At 41.1% G+C, this 8,583-nt stretch overlaps 1 pseudogene; it reads left to right on the top strand.

Moving 5' to 3' along the window:
* Positions 1-5,922: 5,922 nt before the first annotated feature.
* Positions 5,923-6,040, top strand: LOC148903878 (5S ribosomal RNA; annotated as a pseudogene).
* Positions 6,041-8,583: the final 2,543 nt, after the last annotated feature.

The raw sequence follows: 8,583 nt of genomic DNA, 5'->3' as shown, positions 1-8,583 counted from the left end.
GCGACTCCTCGGGATAAGCTGACGGCCAACTCCTGCTGCGGGGATCAGTCGAAGGCTCGGGAGATCGTCGGCGTCACTGCTGCGGGCACTGAGGCTCCTGCAGGGGACTCACCTGCGGATTTGTTCATTACTTTGGTTGTTGTTTGCAGTGGTGTATAACGACAATGCATCAAAATGTCAATATTTTGGTGACCTCATTCATATGGAAGAGTTAAAAAAATACAACAAACTTTTCTTGGTGCAGTTCTTTCCTGAAGTTTTAATCAAAAAGCTGGTGGACAAACGTGTATGGGCCATTGTAAATTGTTGTGGAATTGGCCTTGCCAAGAAGACTGACAGCCACGTGTTTTGTTTTGGGTTTTTATAATTGAAAAAATATATTTATTTATTTATTTATTTATTTATTTATTTATTTATCCATATATGTAAATTTTATTCATGTTGTTTTATTTATGTTATGTTTTTTATTTACATGTGTATGTATTCATTTATTCGTCCATTTCTTTTTTTATCTTGGAAAACGAATATCAAAAACATTAACAGTTTATTTATTTGTTTTTGTGTTTATATATTTACATGTGTTTGTGTATTTGTTTATTTATGTATTTATTTTATCTTGGATGGTTTCATTTTGTCACACAACAAAGAGGGTTGTTTTTGTCACTTCCTGATTTATTTTGAAAGAATGACTCACCTCTTGAAACGGCCCTGTCGACCACTGGTTAGTGCGTTGGTTTTGCAGTGCAGAGGTACCGGGTTCAATACCAGCTTCGGGCTCCCTGTATGGAGTTTGCATGTTCACCCTGGTCCTGCGTGAGTTTTCTTTGGGTACTTTGGTTTCCACCCACATTCCAAACCATGCATGGCAGGCTGATTGCACACCCTGAATTGTCCCTAAGTGTAGGTGTGTGTGGATGGATGTTAGGCTCTGGTTGCCCTGCAATTGGCTGGCGACCAGTTCAGGGTGTACCCTGTCCTACTTGGAAATGGCGAGGATAGGCTCCAGCACACCTGCGGCCCTTGTGAAGATTAAGCAGATCAGAAAATGGATGGAAAAATAGATGTATGGATGGACACTGACGGATGGATGGACGGATGGATGTTTGGACTCTACTCTCGTTTCTGGTCACTTACCCACCACCCTGCGCCAGTCTGATTGTCATCCTCACCCTGATTGTTTTCCCTTGTGTCTGAATGGTTCTTGTCTCCGTTTGTGAATGCGCTTCGTCCTTGTGCTTGCACTTCAGCGTCTCGGGACAGATCTAACCAGCCCTTGACTTGTTTCCACAACCTTGCCATTGCGAGTTGTCAGGCGCTGATCCTCAAATAAATCTATCAGTGTCATGTGTGCAATCCTGGTTCTGGGACATTCAAACTTACCTCCCTTAACCTTTTCAGTCTATAACTGGTACCATTATTGTTATGGGCTGCCAAGACAACAAAAATACCGTATAATTTATTTGGTCTTGTTGTTTTAAGTATTTAAGGTTTCTATGTGAACTTTCATATGTATGTACTTTCTCAATGTACTTTCTCAATGATCACATGTGAAAAAATAAAAAAAACTGGACACTTGTAAATATGGGTTGTTGCAATATATCAAAATGCATTTCTTGATTCTGCACTATGTACAGTTTTTCTTATGGAACGGTTTTGCACATTTACATCTGCACAGTATACAGTTGACACTTTATTTTGTTATGCTTAGAATGTCTTGTTTTCTATCCTTTTACCCCCACCCCTACCCCATCCCTTTTCAATTGCTGCTGTGGACTGCAAATTTCCCCATTGTGGGACGAATAAAGGTATTCTGATTCTGATTCTGATTCTGATTCTGATGTTTTTCTTAAAAACGTCTTCAATACGGAATAATATTTTGTCATGATCACTTCCGGGTCCGTGTCTCGAGAGAGAGAGAGAGAGAGAGAGAGAGAGAGAGAGAGAGAGAGAGAGAGAGAGAGAGAGAGAGAGAGAGAGAGAGAGAGAGAGAGAGAGAGAGAGAGAGAGAGAGAGAGAGAACGGTAAAGTCTACGTCATTTAAGTTTGTCTACTTGCTGTTTACACGGTGCAGACGTTTTCACTGTATCTACTCCGGTCAAAGATGACGCCTCATACTGATGTCCAAAACGTTTATTGTGGAACACCCCTTGACCGAGCTAGATACACAGTCCCTAAATAACTCGGGGGCTACATCAAGACGTTTGTGGCCTGCAAAGGCAAATCAGTCATGATAAAATAAGTGCCCAATTTCAATTTTGACATGTGCAATGAATCATAACTTTGAGAAATTGCAAGCATTTTTTTCAATCCCCATTTTTATGGTCACCTTGACGACAGGCGAATAAACTGTCATCCTCGACGTCTAATTTCAAAAGTAGTTATTCGTCATTTTTTTATATGTAATGATATGATAGATTTATAGGATGATAAATTATTGATATGTTTTCACAGTCATAACAGCCCTCAGAGGGAAGCTCGAACTATAATATAGCACACAACAAGCATTTGACATCCCGGTAAATCATACAACTTGACTCATTGGCTTTGCAAATGCAAAATAGTAAGATTGGTCCTGGTTTTCTGCATTTATAATTTTTATTTGTATTTATTGCTATTGTTATACAGTTACTGGTGTATGGCTCATGATATGATCGTGTTTCATCCCACAATAGGTTTCTGCACCATTCTTCTACTTTCCAATCATTATTCTGGAGCAATGAAGTTTTCACACTTCTCCTTTGAGGTACATGTTTTTTTTTATTTATCTGTTGGAATTATGAGCAGTTTTACCCCCAAGCTTCTTTTGCCCCAACCCTTTCTTCGCCATGAGAGGGAGAGATTAAGAAAAACTGAAAGCCGTTCAATTAATATTTCAATGGGAGTAGGAGGGATAGACTTTGGCGCTTGGAGGCCAGCGGAAAGTGGTTGACCATAGGAAACACGTCTTCTGAATGAGCAGCTTCTGATAAGAGAAGCAACTCCTCCCTGGAGCGTAAGACAATGCAGAATGAAGTCAAATGTGGCAATGTGTTGATGAGGAAACGGAAGGGCAGAATGGAAATGTGGATGAGGTGACGACATTAGGAAGACACATTTTTTTTCATTTTTTTTAGCGACAGCAGATAGAAAGTGCACAAAGAAAACCATTACACCAAAGATGCCGATGGCATTGACACAAGGCAAGAAACATGCACCGTGACCAAGTTGGCCCAAGGATAGCCTTTTTCAGATGGAAATGTGTATTTCCAGTGAAACTGGTGTAAAGGTTTCAAGACTCAACGTAGCCAACTTTTTGCTAACCGCCGCATTACAAATGTCAAGGCACACACACTCCAACAATGCAACGCTATGGGGACCACTGTGTACCATCTGCACATATGTCAGATGGAATACCGCTCAATATTATCAATTATCCGATTAGATGACTGTAATATGCTTTACATTGGAGTCAACCAATCCTCCATTAAGGGTATTCATTTGTTCCATAATGCTACTACTTGCCTCATGACTGAGACTCGTAAAAGGGAGCACATAACCCCTACTCTGGCATCCCTCCGATACATTTGTGAGGTTTTTTTAACATATTTGTTTTCAAGTCATTTATTTGCCTCGCTTTGTTGCCTCGCTCTGTTGCCCGTGCCTCAGTTCGGGGGATCAGACATGCTTCGAGGGCAATATGGAGGCTCAGGGAGGATGGAAACTTTTCCGTTGGTGGTCGCTCTATTTGGAATGACTTCCCACTGAATATTCGGCAAGCGCCCTCGCAGCCCATCATTAAAACTAGACTCATGACTAATTTCTATTCTTTAGGTTTTGACTCATTGATTTTAACAGTTTTTGTCCTTTTTACTGTCTTTGATATTAATTTATTGTTGTATATATAATTTTTGTTGTATATATATTTGCTCTATGTTAAGCACTTTGTTTACAGTGGTGGCAGTTTTAAAGAGTTCTAATAACTCATTCACTGCCTGACGATGTGAAAAAATATGTCCACTCCAGTGACAATGTTTTTCTTATTTTCACTCAAATTATAGAACCCACAGAATATTGAGTTTTAGGACGACATAAACATTCAATGCAGCGTTAGAAGCCTGAGACTCTCCTTTTTCATCAGAAAAAAATAGTTAATTCCTAAAATATATGGCTCTGGAGTTATCTCATCTTGAAATGGGGTCGGCTGTAGAAAAGGCAAATGCTGCCCACTCGTGGGAGGGAAAACATTGCCAGAGGTCTGACCAGACTTTGATTCGCACCCCCGTGCAAAAAAAAAAAAAAAAAAAAAAACGTGAACAAAATCGGGAATGGCGGTCCACATCACGCTTTTCAATCCCCGAATACATACGGGAATGACAGTGAATGAGTCAATACAGTTGAGTTGATTTAACTTGAGTGGCAGCACTGGGGCGGCAGTGGTCAGTGTGCCTCATTCAAAAAAATAGCTTTAGGTTTAGAAACTTTATGAGCAGGTAGCCTCTCCTGAGTCGTGTTAATGAACTTGACTTTATTCCTGGATGCCGTCAAATCGACTGTTTATATGCTTTGTCACTTGCATTTGTTTAGCGCACTAATTTGCTAGCAAGCAACCAATCAGAGTGATTCAGCTCTTATCTTCAGCGTTCTACATATTGAATTGCCTTCCCTGGATTTAAAAAAAGGTAAATAAACAAATTAAAAATGATTTGTCGAAAGGAGCATTGGGTCGAAAGTTAGCTATGGCCGGCGTCATACTGCCACTGGCCAGTATCAGTTCAATTTGGAAACATAGTCACCGTGTTTGAGTATTCATGATGGTTAAATGAAAATTAATCACCGCGACAATGTTTGGTTTAATTCAATTAATTTTAGACACTCGCGACACTGAAGCGACTACAGATAGAGGAATGATATAGAATGTTAAGAGTGTCATCGTTATCTTGGAGAAAGAAAACTCATTAATAATCCAGCTCAACACATCCATGTTGAAGATAAAAGCAACACAATGCATTTAAATGAACGTGCTTATCGTTCATCATTTATCCTATTCCGACAACAGTAATAGAAGAAAATATATATTTTTTTAATGTCGCAGACACTAATTGACCACAATTGCAACGGTCAGGAACTATAACTAAATGCCGATTGTGGTACTATTCATTTCATTGCAGCTGTCAAATTGATTAAGTACGCTGATATTTGCACCTTCTCATGTTGGTGTATTTAAAAATGTCACCCCTGTGAAGTACCGGCGTGATGATAAACATGTCCAATTTTGTACGCTGCTTATCAGAGCTGTAATTTGCGGTTGTTTATGACAGCCATTGTATTTATTTGTTATTAGTTTTTTTCTTTTTTATCTCTTTAGTTAAAAAATAATATAAAATAATACAAAAATACAAAAATGTAAATAAATAAATTACTACATGTGTGGATTCAACACAATTTAATTAAGAAAAAAATGACTTTAAAATATGCCAGCTTGCGCTCGATGAGTGAAGAAATCCTGATGACATCAAAATGTGGTCAGACGACAAATCAGAGTAATGTTCACCTTTAAGCCGCGGGCTCTATGCAATGACTTCGACAACAGTCCCTCAGGGGCATCTCAGCCCCAAATCTCAGATTGCAAACAGTTCATGGAATTAATGGGGTGAGAAGAAAAGTGAGCCGATTGAAACAAATCAACTAAACAAGCGCTAGGATGTAGGGTTTATTCCAACCATCCTGTGTGGAGTTTGTTGTATATACATTGAGACCTTGGCTTGCAAACTTAATTGGTTCCCAGACAGAGTGTGTAAGGCGAAAAGTGTGTATCCCCCCAAAATTTCCCATAGGAAACCATTAAAATGAGATTAATCCATTCCCAGGTTTCCATGAAATATTTCAACTAAATTAGCCTTAAAACTACATACAACATACCTTATTCTATGTATAATAAATGTGCTGTGCGACCATACTACCCTGAGAACGCCCGATCTCGTCTGATCTCGGAAGCTAATCAGGGTCGGGCCTGTTTAGTACTTGGATGGGAACCGCCTGGGAATACGAGGTGCTGTACATTGGCAGTGGGTAGGTCCTATAGACCTACACGGGTGTAAAGACGACCCCGCCATCCACGAGTCTCCGGAGCCTCTAAGGCGGTCTGGTGGCGAGATCCGCCATCTTTCCGGCAGCTCCTATGGGAGTAAACCCTAAATCAATCAGTTAATGGTGCACCTAAGGCGGTCTGGTGGCGAACTCCGCTACCTTTCCGGCAGCTCCTGCGACCATACTGACCCCAAATTGTATCAGCTCAGCTGTTCCTTTGGTCCAGTCTACGTGGTGGAGAGGGTGAGCAAGCTGCATAGGCGACAACCTGCTCTCCATAATACACCGCCCAGGCACACTGTCCACGGGGACAGTCATCCATGGTCAGCCATGACCGATGGAGGCCGACGATGAATAAATGTGCTATTGTATTGTAATGAAATAAATACACTGCATTGTATAATAAAGGCACTTTATTTACATTTGTGATGCCATTGATGGCTTGATGGAATGATGTTGGAGGTCAGAGGTCAGAGGGAATTGCTGTTTGGAAAGAGAGTCACATTCCATAAGGACTGTAATTAAAGAAATAAACTGTATTGTAAAATAAAGTCGTTTTATTTACCTTTGTGATGGTCATTGATGGCTTGACGGAATGGCGTTGGAGGTCAGAGGGAATTGCTGGCACATTATATATATATATATATATATATATATATATATATATATATTTTTTTTTTTCATCATCATTTTTTTTTCAGTCCACGCCGCTTGCTTAGCTCTTATGAGTCAAGCCAGCCCCTTTCCTGCTCCTCCAACATGACTCGCCCTCCCCATTATTCTGCTCCATTGAGTGGAAATCTACTTGCACCCCTCTTGTTCTCTACTCAAGCAAAAGAGTCGAGAGTGACAAACCTCATTATTATGTCCCTCAATAAGCGCTCCACCTTCAGCTGCGTGTTGTAGCCTGCGGGGGGGGGGGGGGGGGGGCTCATCTCCTGAGTGTTCTGACCCACGTTTGCATGCTCTCAGTTTGACTGTCCACTCCAATGAATCAGACGCCCAAGTCACGTTTTGTCCTCTTTGCTTTCTACTCTTACGCATGAGCTGAACGTCTTCAGGGTGGGGGTATAAAGTGACATGGTTGTTTCATTAGTGAGCAAGCCTCTGTTTTACGTCTATTTTATGAAAGACGGATTGGAAACTACCGGGGAAAATATGTTCTTTGAAAGACAGCAGCTCTGAACTTTGATTTAATGTGGTATGGTCCACATTGGCTGAGGTCTGGGAAATGATTCAGTGGCATTCAAAAAGAGTCTTTTAATTAGACTGATTAGTGCAGCTGCTAGTTTCAGTCCCGGTGTGATGAGAAAGGAATTAAGACGCGGCGATAAATTACATCCAATGAATTAAAAAGGAGAATTTGGGTGAGTGTCTTCTTATGCAAAAACAAGACTCATGAAAAAGTCACAGTCCACCGCAGTCTATAAATATTGCCTATCTTCCCAAGTGTGTCTATGTGAATTAGAGGTGATTTACATTTTAAACCTGCAATAAGGCATTAAGTATTAATTCATAAAGAACTGTGCTTGAGTCAGTCGAGGGCTGTTTATTAAGACAGAGCGTTGCTCGGAGAACGCCTCGTGCAGATTCATTCAAGCCACATTAACATTTAAAGTCCTCGGCGGAATGTCATAATACTGCATTCATAAAAAACAATCATGTGCTTTTTACATCGTAAAGCTATTACAATATTAATCGCTTAGAACAACTGGCCGTGAATCTTTGTTTGCGACCATTAAACTCGATCTACAGTGGCATTAATGTGACGAAAATTCATTTTGGTCCGCGTCTCAGACATTGTCGTTGATTCACCCGATTTCGGATTTTTTTTGGGGATGCACATATGTGATGGAAGCTGTTTGGTAAGCATGCGGTGACTTTGACCTTTGATAACCTTGGCAGCATAACGTTGTCACCAACCGGGAGGCAGGCTGTCTGTCTCTCGCCACCCTCACACTAATCCCTTTTTTTCATGTCAGCGTCAAGGCCAGAAACGATTCTGCAATATTCCTTTTTTAAGACGGAATGAGTCATGACGTGATTGTGTCACTGTCAATCCCAGTGCGTGTAAAAATCACTGCGTCGTCATGCCCTTCAATCTCGTACTGCGGTCTACTAAAAGTACTCTGGTTTAGAGGACAGACGTGTGTCCACTGGGCACCGTAGCAATTGAGGACACCGCCTAGTCCTGATGACACTCGTTCGTGCCGTGGGATTGTCGATCTCCTGGTCCAAAATTATCAAGCACCTGGCAGGCTTCCCTCGGTTTGTCCTATGGGATTCAGTGTCCACTCTGTGAGTGGCGCACTGACAGGTAAATTGCCGACTGTCCCAGGTGGGACGGGACGTACACGGGAGCTGTCAAATATTTGAAGGACTAGTCAATTGACGGTCCATTCTTAAAATAGGAGACAAAACTAGCATATTTGCACATTTCTCCTGGAGTGGCGCTTCACATTACGAGCGATCATGCAGCTACAAGCCATGTTTCCTCCAAGTTGCGTGCGTGAGCGA

This window comes from Hippocampus bargibanti, linkage group LG01, assembly GCF_051943395.1.
Source record: "Hippocampus bargibanti isolate YZ-2025 linkage group LG01, ASM5194339v1, whole genome shotgun sequence".
In the NCBI taxonomy this organism is placed as follows: domain Eukaryota; kingdom Metazoa; phylum Chordata; class Actinopteri; order Syngnathiformes; family Syngnathidae; genus Hippocampus; species Hippocampus bargibanti.
Note: the sequence above shows the minus strand (reverse complement) of the source record. Positions and strands in the feature narration are given on the sequence as shown.